General features: G+C 49.3%; 1 long non-coding RNA gene and 1 pseudogene across 1 annotated transcript in view; one reads left to right on the top strand and one right to left on the bottom strand.

The window, feature by feature from the left end:
• LOC140588666 (uncharacterized) overlaps positions 1 to 10,928 on the bottom strand; it is a 146,906-nt gene that overhangs the window by 25,954 nt on the left and 110,024 nt on the right. The gene's annotated exons all lie outside the window — the stretch shown is intronic.
• On the top strand, positions 1,052 to 1,170 carry LOC111838747 (5S ribosomal RNA; annotated as a pseudogene).

Below are 10,928 nucleotides of genomic sequence, written 5' to 3'. Positions count from 1 at the left end.
TATATATATAAATATATATATATATATATATATATATACATATATATATATACATATAAATATATATATATATATATATATACATATATATATATACATATATATATATACATATAAATATATATATATATATATATATATATATATATATATATACTCAGCAAAAAAAGAAACGTCCCTTTTTCAGGACTGTGTATTTCAACAATAATGTTGTAAAAATCCAAATAACTTTACAGATCTTCATTGTAAAGGGTTTAAACAATGTTTTCCATGCATGTTCAATTAACCATAATCAATTAATGAACATGCACCTGTTCTAAAAACGCAGGACACTAAAGAGACTTGTCTACCGACTGTGAAAAACACCCAAAGAAAGATGCCCAGGGTCCCTGCTCATCTGCGTGAACGTGCATTAGGCACGCTGCAGGGAGGCATGAGGACTGCTGATGTGGCTAGGGCAATAAATTGCCATGTCCGCACTGTGAGACGCCTAAGACAGCGCTACAGGGAGACAGGAAGGACAGCTGATCATCCTCGCAGTGGAAGACCACGTGTAACAACACCTGCACAGGATCCGTACATCCGAATATCACACCTGCGTGACAGGTACAGGATGGCCGCAACAACTGCCCGAGTCACACCAGGAACACACAAGCCCTCCATCAGTGCTCAGACTGTCCGCAATAGGCTGAGAGAGGCTGGACTGAGGGCTTGTGTGTTCCTGGTGTGACTCGGGCAGTTATTAGTAATAGTATTAGTACTTATTTGATAGCTTTCAATTGCAGCGTTAAAATTAGGCAACATTCGGCAGGTAAAGGGGCAATGTTTGCCGGCAGGCACATGCAAACATTAATCTACCCGGTACCGCAAAGTAGTAAGGAGAAGAAAGTCTGCCCATCTGGCAAGATGAAATTAGTTGCTGGAGGCTGCCGGCCGAGGAATCTGAAAAGTGTTGGGCGGCCGTGCTGGGGGCGGGACACCTGATTGGAAGGTGGGGCTGCAGGGTGGATACGCTTCAACTACGAAAGGGCTGATTCTGGCCGTTTCCCTCGCTTACGGCCATACCGTTCCGGCGGCGACCGATCTCGTCTGATCTCAGAAGCTAAGCGGGGCCAGGTTTGGTTAGTAATTGGTTGGGAGACTGCCTGGAAATACCAAGTGCTGTAAGCTTTTTCTTACTTTCACCTTATCCAGAGGGTCCTACATATGCCTCTCCTGGAGCCGACACCTTATCGTGGTGGAGGGGTTTGCGTGTTCTAATGATCCCAGGAGCTAAGTTGCCCGGGGCTTCATGCCCTTGGTATGGTCACCCAAGGCAAACAGGTCCTATAGGTGAGAAACCAGACGAAGTGCGGCTCACAAGACCCCTGAGGACGCGGGTCACCGAGCACCCCCCCTGGAGCCAGGCCTGGGGGTGGGGCTCGATGGCGAGCACCTGGTGGCCAGGCCTGCTCCCATTGGACCTGGTCAGGTACAGCCCGAAGAAGGCACGTAGGTGCCCCCTCCAATGGGCTCATCACCTGTAGGAGGGCCCATAGAGGTCGGGTGCAGTGCGAGATGGGCAGTGGCCAAAGGCGGGAATCTTGGCGCTCCGATCCTCGGCTCCAGAAGCTAGCTCTAGGGACATGGAATGTCACCTCTCTGACGGGGAAGGAGCCTGAGCTGGAGCACGACGTGGTGAAGTTCCGACTTGATATCGTCGGGCTCACCTCGATGCACAGCTTGGGCTCTGGAACCAGTCTCCTTGAGGGGGATTGGACCCTCTTCCATTCTGTAGTTGCTTGCGGGCAGAGGCGCCGGGCAGTGTTGGGCATACTTATTGTCCCCTGGTTTGGTGTCTGCACATTGTGGTAGATGAGAGGGTAGCCTACCTTCGCCTTCCGGTGAGGTGATGGGCCTGAGTGTTGTTTGCCCTTATGCGCTGAGTGGCAGTTCATAATACCCACCCTTTTTTGGAGTCCTTGGAAGGGGTGTTGGAGAGCACTGCCCCAGGGGACTCTCTTGTTCTACTGGGTTGGCTCCACTGGTGGGGGAGGAAGCAGGTCAGGCCTGGCAGGCCCAAGCATATAGTGAGGGTCTGCTGGGAACATCTGGCAGAATCCCTTGTCAGGAGGAGCTTCAACTCCTACCTCTGGCAGAGCTTCTCCCATGTCCTGGGGGAAGCAGGGGACATTGAGTCCGAATGGGCCTTGTTCTGTGCCTCCATTGTGGAGGCGGCTGACCGGAGCTGTGGCCGTAAGGTGGTCGGTGCCTGTCGCGCTGGCAATCCCTGTACCCGCTGGTGGACACCGGTGGTGAGGGATGCCATCAAGCTGAAGAAGGAGTCCTATTGGGCCTTTTTGGCCTGTGGAACTCCAGAGGCAGCTGAGAGGTACCAGTGGACCACGCGGAATGCGGCTTTGGCGGTCGCCGAGGCAAAAACTCGGGTGTGGGAGGAGTTTGGCAAGACCATGGAAAACTACTTCCGGACGGCTTCGAGGAGATTCTGGTCCACCATCCAGCGTCTCAGGGTGGGAAAGCGGTGCAACATCAATACTGTTTATGGTGGGGATGGGGGCGCTGCTGACCACAACTCGGGACTTATGAAGGGGGACCAGAGGGTGTACTCCAACTATAGGGGAAATTCAACACACTTACCTCCCTGGTAAGGTCTATTCGGGGGTTCTGGAGAGAACGGTCCATCGGATTGTCGAACTTTGGATTCAGAAGTAGCAGTGTGGTTTTCGCCCTGGCCATAAAGATGGGAAAAGACATTTTACCATGTGAAACAAGCAGATATAAATGAACATACCTTTGATCGTATAATTTAGGGATACATGGCACAGTTCGCTCATGTCCCTAGGTGAGAGATTACTGTCTACTTCTCTACCCAAGAGATACTTCGTAATATTTTGGACAAACAATTCACAGCGCATTTTTCCTGCTGTAACCAAAATGTCACGGCCATGCTGGGTAGCTGGTGTCGCGCATGCGTACGCAGATCGGACAGCCACAGCCAGGCAGTCAGTATACAGATCAAATAGTGACGTACACGGAAAACCAGTGTGCGCATGCGACCACAGATCGGGCAGCCACACCCGATCTGCGGTGCCTACGCGATTTGCTCGTGCATGCGCAGCAAGACAACCCAAGCCGCGTGCGCATGCACATGCATGAGCAGAACTTTAATATTACGACCTTGCCCGATTTGCGTTTTTCTGCTACACGACACAAGTCTCCATCTGATTTGTGTCGCACATGCGCTCTCTGCTTAATTAAAATTCGTTTCACGACGCTGCCCGATTTGTTCTGAGCATGTCTAATGTTTTATGACACACGAGAAAAAAGTTACTGCGGGATTTTAATTTCTCGGTCTGCATTAACAAATAGAACTTCCGAGGGAGGAGTCAAGATGGCGGAGTGAGCGGTAGCGCTTTTTGCAGGCTCTGTTTTTAAGTTTAAATTGTCCTGAACATTTAACCTTATGATTAAAAAAACACAACAACTGCATGAAAGAATTGCACAAACAACTCCTGAGCCCCACAGTTTTTTTTTTCGAGGCTGAACACCTTTACTGGTTGTTTTTTTGCTTTTCTACATTGTGAACAAGATGACTAAAGCCAGCAAAATGGCTAAAGCGGGTTTCAGACCGAACGCGGCATGCGCTGCGCTTTGCTCTGAAACCTATTATTTTCTATGGCTTGCGCAGCGCAAGAGCGGTTTTGCGCTGCGCCGAGCACCACGGTCAAAGTTGAAATTTGTTGAACGCATTTTCGCGCGACCAATAGAATCAAAGCATCGAAGCGGGCTAGTGTTCGGTCTGCCCCTTCGAAACACACCCACACACAAAGCGGGTATGGAGGAAAAACTCATCTTGTCAGTCTCTGAATATCCAGAAATGTATAACGTGACATTATCGTCTTACCGGGACATTGGGAGGAAGACGATATGTTGGAGAAAGATTTCTCTTGATATCGGTATGCCAGGTGTGTTTTCTTGCTTATTGTTGGCAGTATGTATGACTGAAATACCATGTGATAGCTACAGGCTATTTTAGGTTTATTAATTGAAATAATGAGGTATGGTTTTCATAGGTATAGGGCTTCAGGATACCTCCCTGACCCTTTGCAGGTTGGGATGTCTTAAAACTGGGGTGGCCAATCTTACCCGCAAAGGGGCGGTGTGTATGCGGGTTTTCGTTGCAACTCCCTAATTAGATTACTAATTAGAGGACTGATTGGCTGAAGAGTCCTCACACCTGGGTTTGAACAGCTATCCCAAAAACTTGCATACACACCGGCAATTTGCGGATAAGATTGGCCAGCCCTGTTTTAAGACATATTTTATCTTTAAACTTGACATATTTTCTCCACTTTAATAGAGGACGAATGTAAAAAGACCTGGAAAAATCTCAGGGACAGGTATATAAAGGAGAGGAGGAAAGTGAGAGAAAAAAAGAGTAGTGCAGGGGCAGAGCAGAAAATAATCTGGAAGTACTTTCCAATCATGAGCTTCCTGGAGCCTTATGTCAGGGAGAGGGCCACCTCCTCCAATATGTCCCCATCCTCACAAAATCGACCCTCCAGTCCCCAGGCTACCTCAGTTCCTTTGCCAGCATCCTCATCTGGCACCCCTTCTGATGAAACTTTCAGTCTTTACTTGACTGAAGTAATTCCCACCACCCAGACTACCTCCACCTCTGGCCGAGTTGGCACCTGAGCCTTTATTTCTGGCCCCTGCTGTGTCTCAGGAGCCTGGCCCATCCACCTGCACCTCAAGGACTTCCCCAGCACCCTCCACTAGACAGGGGTCAAGACAGGGAATGAAAAGGCAGAGAGAAGAGTTTGAGAACAAAATTTTGAAAGTGCTCGGACAGCCAACAGATGAGGAAGAGCTATTTCTTCTAAGCCTAGCCCCACGTTTAAGAAACCTGCCACCAGAAAGGAGAAGTGAGGTTAAACTACAGTTCATGACAAGTTTACACAGGGCAGAGTTTTCAAAGTGAGTTTTCAAGTTCATTTGTTTTAGTGTTTACTTTTATCGTTGTTATTTATTTATTCAAGAAAACTGATTGATGTTCATGTTCATTGTTGAAAGAAATGAGTTAATTATTTTTAAAATAAATTTTGATTATTAAGATGTAATGTGCATCAGCAACAAAATTATTATTACTACTACTGTTATTAATAATATTATTAAAAAGTAATGCAGCAGACAATTCCTGCTGCATTCTTCTTGTGAAGTGACTTTTACCAACTTAGTTTAACTTCCTTTAACTATGAATGCAAAAGATAGTCTTCTTGACCAGCCCTTTATATGACTAAGTAAGTGGCTCTTAAAAGAGCCTTTGTTTTATTGTGAAGAGGATGAGTAGCAGCAGCAAGTGGGGGTTGCATGTCAGACTGTAGTGTACTGCCAGGGCGCCCCTCCATTGGCTGAGGAGAAGTAGCTTTTGAAGACCTCCCGTACAGCTATGGCCTCTTGGGTGGAGTTGTTGGCGCCCACTCTTCTCACAGGTTGAAGTGAAGGGATCTTCTCTTCTTGTGAGATGGGAGCTTCTGGTAGACAATTCCACCTCTGGAAGTTGTGAAGGGCCACTGTTGCTTTGACAATGGCATCCACATTTACAGGGCACACTCCAATTACCCGGTGGTAGATCCTCCACTGTGCAGCAAGAATGCCAAAGGCATTTTCAACAATTCTCCTGGCACGTGAGAGGCGGTAGTTGAAAATCCTCTTTGGCTGGGAGAGGTTTCTTCTAGGATAGGGCCTCAAAACATTCCTCCTTGTAATAAAATGAGAATAAGAAGGACAGGTTAAAATTCAACAGAAAGTGCATGAGTACAGGTCATGACCAACAATTACCTGAGGGGAAAAGCCTCATCTCCCACAAAAACATGGGGCATGGGTCGTAGGTGGTCAGCACCTGGGAGAGGAGAATCCTCAGGCAAATCCAGCCACCCTTCACGCAGGGCTTCTCCAAAGGTGGAGGCAGCAAGGGTCCCTCCATCACTGCTCCGACCAAAAACTCCAACATCCACCACCCTAAAAAGATACCTTGCATCCACAACCGCCAGAAGTACAATGGAGTATGTTCCCTTGAAATTAAAATACTGGGAACCAGAATTATGTGGTGCTTGGACTACCACATGCTTCCCATCCATTGCCCCCACACAATTGGGGAAGTTCCACCTCTCCTTGAAGCCAAGAGCAATCTCCTGCCAATGAGAAGTAGTTGGTACTGGCAGATATTCATGTACCAGGCTGTCCCAAATGGCTTTGGACACATCTGGCACAATCTCTGCCACAGTGGAGATGCCCACCCGGTAACTGGAGGCAATGGTGGTGTACAGTAGGAGTCTCCAGTTGCAAGGTATCTGAAATTAATGACGTCATATAATTTAGATATGCATCCAAACGATTTTTTAAATTGCATGGAGCTTTTTTTCACCATTATACATTTATTATTACATGTAATTTAGCTGAGGCTTTTATCCAAAGTGACTTACAGCAGAGATTTACTATTTTTACGTTTTAATGTGTGCTTCCTGGGATTAAAACCCGCAACCTTTGTGTTAGCCCACTGCTGTACTTTGTAAGCCACAGGAGCTATATTTATTATTGCAAGCTAAAGGCTTGTATGTAGTTAACTGTTAGTGAAAACCATTACTACATTTAGATCACTTTATGCTATCATATATAGCATACCCATGCACAATAAAGTGGACAGAGTATTTTGGCAGGAAATTTGAATGCCGGCAGTTTAATTCAAAACATTATTAATTCAATTCAATTAGATACTGTACTGAAATAAAGTTTTATTTTCAATTAAAATGCCAACCTCATGCAAATTGCCAGACGCTGCGTTGGAGGAATTGGCTCTCGGTAATTTGTCCGCATCTTAGTGATGCTAGGTCCCACTCTACTTAGCAGGCTGTTGAACTGCTCCATGCTGAGTCGAAAGTACACCTGGAGCCGGTCGCTGTGACAACGGAGCTCCTTTACCAGCCTGAATTCTCCAAGCTGCTCTCTGGGTACGAGGGTCTCATGCACCCACAGCCTCTTCTTTCTTGGTGCTAACAGAGCTAGTGCTAGTGCTTTTCTTTTATACATTGTCGTGACTGACCGCGAGCCGCGACAACAACAAAACAAGAAAGTTTAGAAAGCCACGCCTACTTTTTGAGCTGAACCCCGCGGCAAGCGCGGTGCGTTGAGCGCACTCGCTGTTTTTTTGAGAGAAAGCGCAAACCCCACGGTGAGCGCAGTGCATGCCGCGTTCGATCTGAAAAGGGCTTAAGGCTCAAACGCTAGCAGACCACGATTATAACCTGATGGCCCTGCGAGAAGCATGTGAGGAAGAAGCAATTGAAGAAATAGAGGCAATGGAGGAAGAAAATAGGAAATTGCTTCATATTCACTCACCACTCCCCAGCCCAAACCCCAAAAAAATGAAACCAAAGCAGGAAGATGAGAGGAGCAAGCTGGGTGAGATTACAAATGAAAACATCCTAAATGCAATTCAGCTTTTGATAAAGAGTTTTGATGAACAAAATGACAGATTGAAAGCATTTGAAGGTATAATACACAAGCAGTGAGAGAAAATAAAGAAGAAATATGCAAAGTGAAGGAAGAAATATTGCTGCTGAAAAAAGAGAATGCGTCACTAAAGCAACTGTGCTTGGAGCAAGCCAGGTATAAGAGAAGATGGAATATTAGACTAATGGGCCTTCATGAAAAAGACAAAGAGGATACAAGAGAGACTGTGATCGGCATCCTTACAAGCAGAGTGCGAATTACCCCTCCATAATTGGGGAGTACTGCCTTCATAACACTTCTATGACCATTACGGTCTGCTACCGCGTCAATATGAATAGTCGCCACCAGGATCAATGTTAAGATTGCAAGATGCGCTAGGGGTGTTTACTAACGTATGCAACACACGGTCATGCTCTGAACATGTGTTACGTGCCATAAGGAAAGTACGTGCCGTAAGGGAGATACGTGCCGTAAGTTTCGGGTACGTGCCGTAAGTTCAGGAGGATGCCTACAGGACGTCCTGCCCACTCGCCCATTGGTCAACCGCTCCCTCGACTCCGCCTTCTGGACCTGGCCCCGCCTCCCTTGCCTTTGGATCAGTTTTCGGTTAGTCAGCTGAAGAGGCTGCAGCTTCATCACTTCATCTGCCCACTGCTTGCTTCTCGCCTGCTAGCTCGCTCTTAATTCGCTTTGTTTTTGGTGTGACTGCTCGTGTATGACTGCTTTTGTTCTTGGTTTCCGATTCTAGTGTCTGTGAAAAACTATAAAAAACGATAAAAAGACTCCCTCTGTGTCACGTGTTCCCTTCTTCTACTCCTGGTTGTCTTGTCCTTCCCAATCCCTCCTTCCCTTTCATTTTGTTAGGCTCCAACCCTAGACTGGAGCGTAACAACAAGTGACACAATGAGAATCAATACAGAAGATCTCATTATCCTTATCCCTATCCAAAAGAACTTGGTTTTGATAAGTCCCAGGAATTATCCTAGGAGAAGTATACTAGTAAAAGTAATAAGCCTATACATTTACAAACAGCCTGGTCAGGTCCAGCAGTCTGGTGTTATTCCTGCCCTCTCAGTCCCCCCAGCTCCAACAGCCTTCAGAAATAAATATTTACCTGTTGGGCTAATATCTGTCTTGATGATGCAGTAGATCTTAAAGTACAGCTTCATTTCTAACTCACCTCTTGGTCCTGCACACTGTCCTCATCCTGCCATCTTCCTGCTGCCTGCACACTGTCCTCATCCTGCCATCTCCCTGCTGCCTGCACACTGTCCTGATCCTGCCATCTCCCTGCTGCCTGCTCACTGTCCTCACCCTGCCATCTCCCTGCTGCCTGCACACTGTCCTCATCCTGCCATCTTCCTGCTGCCTGCTCACTGTCCTCATCCTGCCATCTCCCTGCTGCCTGCACACTGTCCTCATCCTGCCATCTCCCTGCTGCCTGCACACTGTCCTCATCCTGCCATCTTCCTGCTGCCTGCTCACTGTCCTCATCCTGCCATCTCCCTGCTGCCTGCACACTGTCCTCATCCTGCCATCTTCCTGCTGCCTGCACACTGTCCTCATCCTGCCATCTCCCTGCTGCCTGCACACTGTCCTCATCCTGCCATCTCCCTGCTGCCTGCACACTGTCCTCATCCTGCCATCTCCCTGCTGCCTGCACACTGTCCTCATCCTGCCATCACCCTGCTGCCTGCACACTGTCCTCATCCTGCCATCTCCCTGCTTCCTGCACACTGTCCTCATCCTGCCATCTCCCTGCTGCCTGCTCACTGTCCTCATCCTGCCATCTCCCTGCTGCCTGCACACTGTCCTCATCCTGCCATCACCCTGCTGCCTGCACACTGTCCTCATCCTGCCATCTCCCTGCTGCCTGCACACTGTCCTCATCCTGCCATCTCCCTGCACACTGTCCTCATCCTGCCATCTCCCTGCTGCCTGCACACTGTCCTCATCCTGCCATCTCCCTGCACACTGTCCTCATCCTGCCATCTCCCTGCTGCCTGCACACTGTCCTCATCCTGCCATCTCCCTGCTGCCTGCACACTGTCCTCATCCTGCCATCTCCCTGCACACTGTCCTCATCCTGCCATCTTCCTGCTGCCTGCACACTGTCCTCATCCTGCCATCTCCCTGCTGCCTGCACACTGTCCTGATCCTGCCATCTCCCTGCTGCCTGCACACTGTCCTGATCCTGCCATCTCCCTGCTGCCTGCACACTGTCCTCATCCTGCCATCTCCCTGCTGCCTGCACACTGTCCTCATCCTGCCATCTCCCTGCTGCCTGCACACTGTCCTCATCCTGCCATCACCCTGCTGCCTGCACACTGTCCTCATCCTGCCATCTCCCTGCTTCCTGCACACTGTCCTCATCCTGCCATCTCCCTGCTGCCTGCTCACTGTCCTCATCCTGCCATCTCCCTGCTGCCTGCACACTGTCCTCATCCTGCCATCACCCTGCTGCCTGCACACTGTCCTCATCCTGCCATCTCCCTGCTGCCTGCACACTGTCCTCATCCTGCCATCTCCCTGCACACTGTCCTCATCCTGCCATCTCCCTGCTGCCTGCACACTGTCCTCATCCTGCCATCTCCCTGCACACTGTCCTCATCCTGCCATCTCCCTGCTGCCTGCACACTGTCCTCATCCTGCCATCTCCCTGCTGCCTGCACACTGTCCTCATCCTGCCATCTCCCTGCACACTGTCCTCATCCTGCCATCTTCCTGCTGCCTGCACACTGTCCTCATCCTGCCATCTCCCTGCTGCCTGCACACTGTCCTGATCCTGCCATCTCCCTGCTGCCTGCACACTGTCCTGATCCTGCCATCTCCCTGCTGCCTGCTCACTTTCCTGCACACTGTCCTCATCCTGCCATCTCCCTGCTGCCTGAACACTGTCCTCATCCTGCCATCTCCCTGCTGCCTGCACACTGTCCTCATCCTGCCATCTCCCTGCTGCCTGCACACTGTCCTCATCCTGCCATCTCCCTGCTGCCTGAACACTGTCCTCATCCTGCCATCTCCCTGCTGCCTGAACACTGTCCTCATCCTGCCATCTCCCTGCTGCCTGAACACTGTCCTCATCCTGCCATCTTCCTGCTGCCTGCACACTGTCCTCATCCTGCCATCTCCCTGCTGCCTGAACACTGTCCTCATCCTGCCATCTCCCTGCTGCCTGCACAGTGTCCTGATCCTGCCATCTCCCTGCTGCCTGCACACTGTCCTCATCCTGCCATCTTCCTGCTGCCTGCACACTGTCCTCATCCTGCCATCTCCCGGCTGCCTGCACATTGTCCTCATCCTGCCATCTTCCTGCTTCCTGCTCACTGTCCTCATCCTGCCATCTTCCTGCTGCCTGCTCACTGTCCTCATCCTGCCATCTTCCTGCTGCCTGCACACTGTCCTCATCCTGC

This window comes from Paramormyrops kingsleyae, chromosome 4 (genome assembly GCF_048594095.1).
Source record: "Paramormyrops kingsleyae isolate MSU_618 chromosome 4, PKINGS_0.4, whole genome shotgun sequence".
NCBI classification, from domain to species: domain Eukaryota; kingdom Metazoa; phylum Chordata; class Actinopteri; order Osteoglossiformes; family Mormyridae; genus Paramormyrops; species Paramormyrops kingsleyae.
This window is presented reverse-complemented; position numbering and strand designations above follow the sequence as displayed.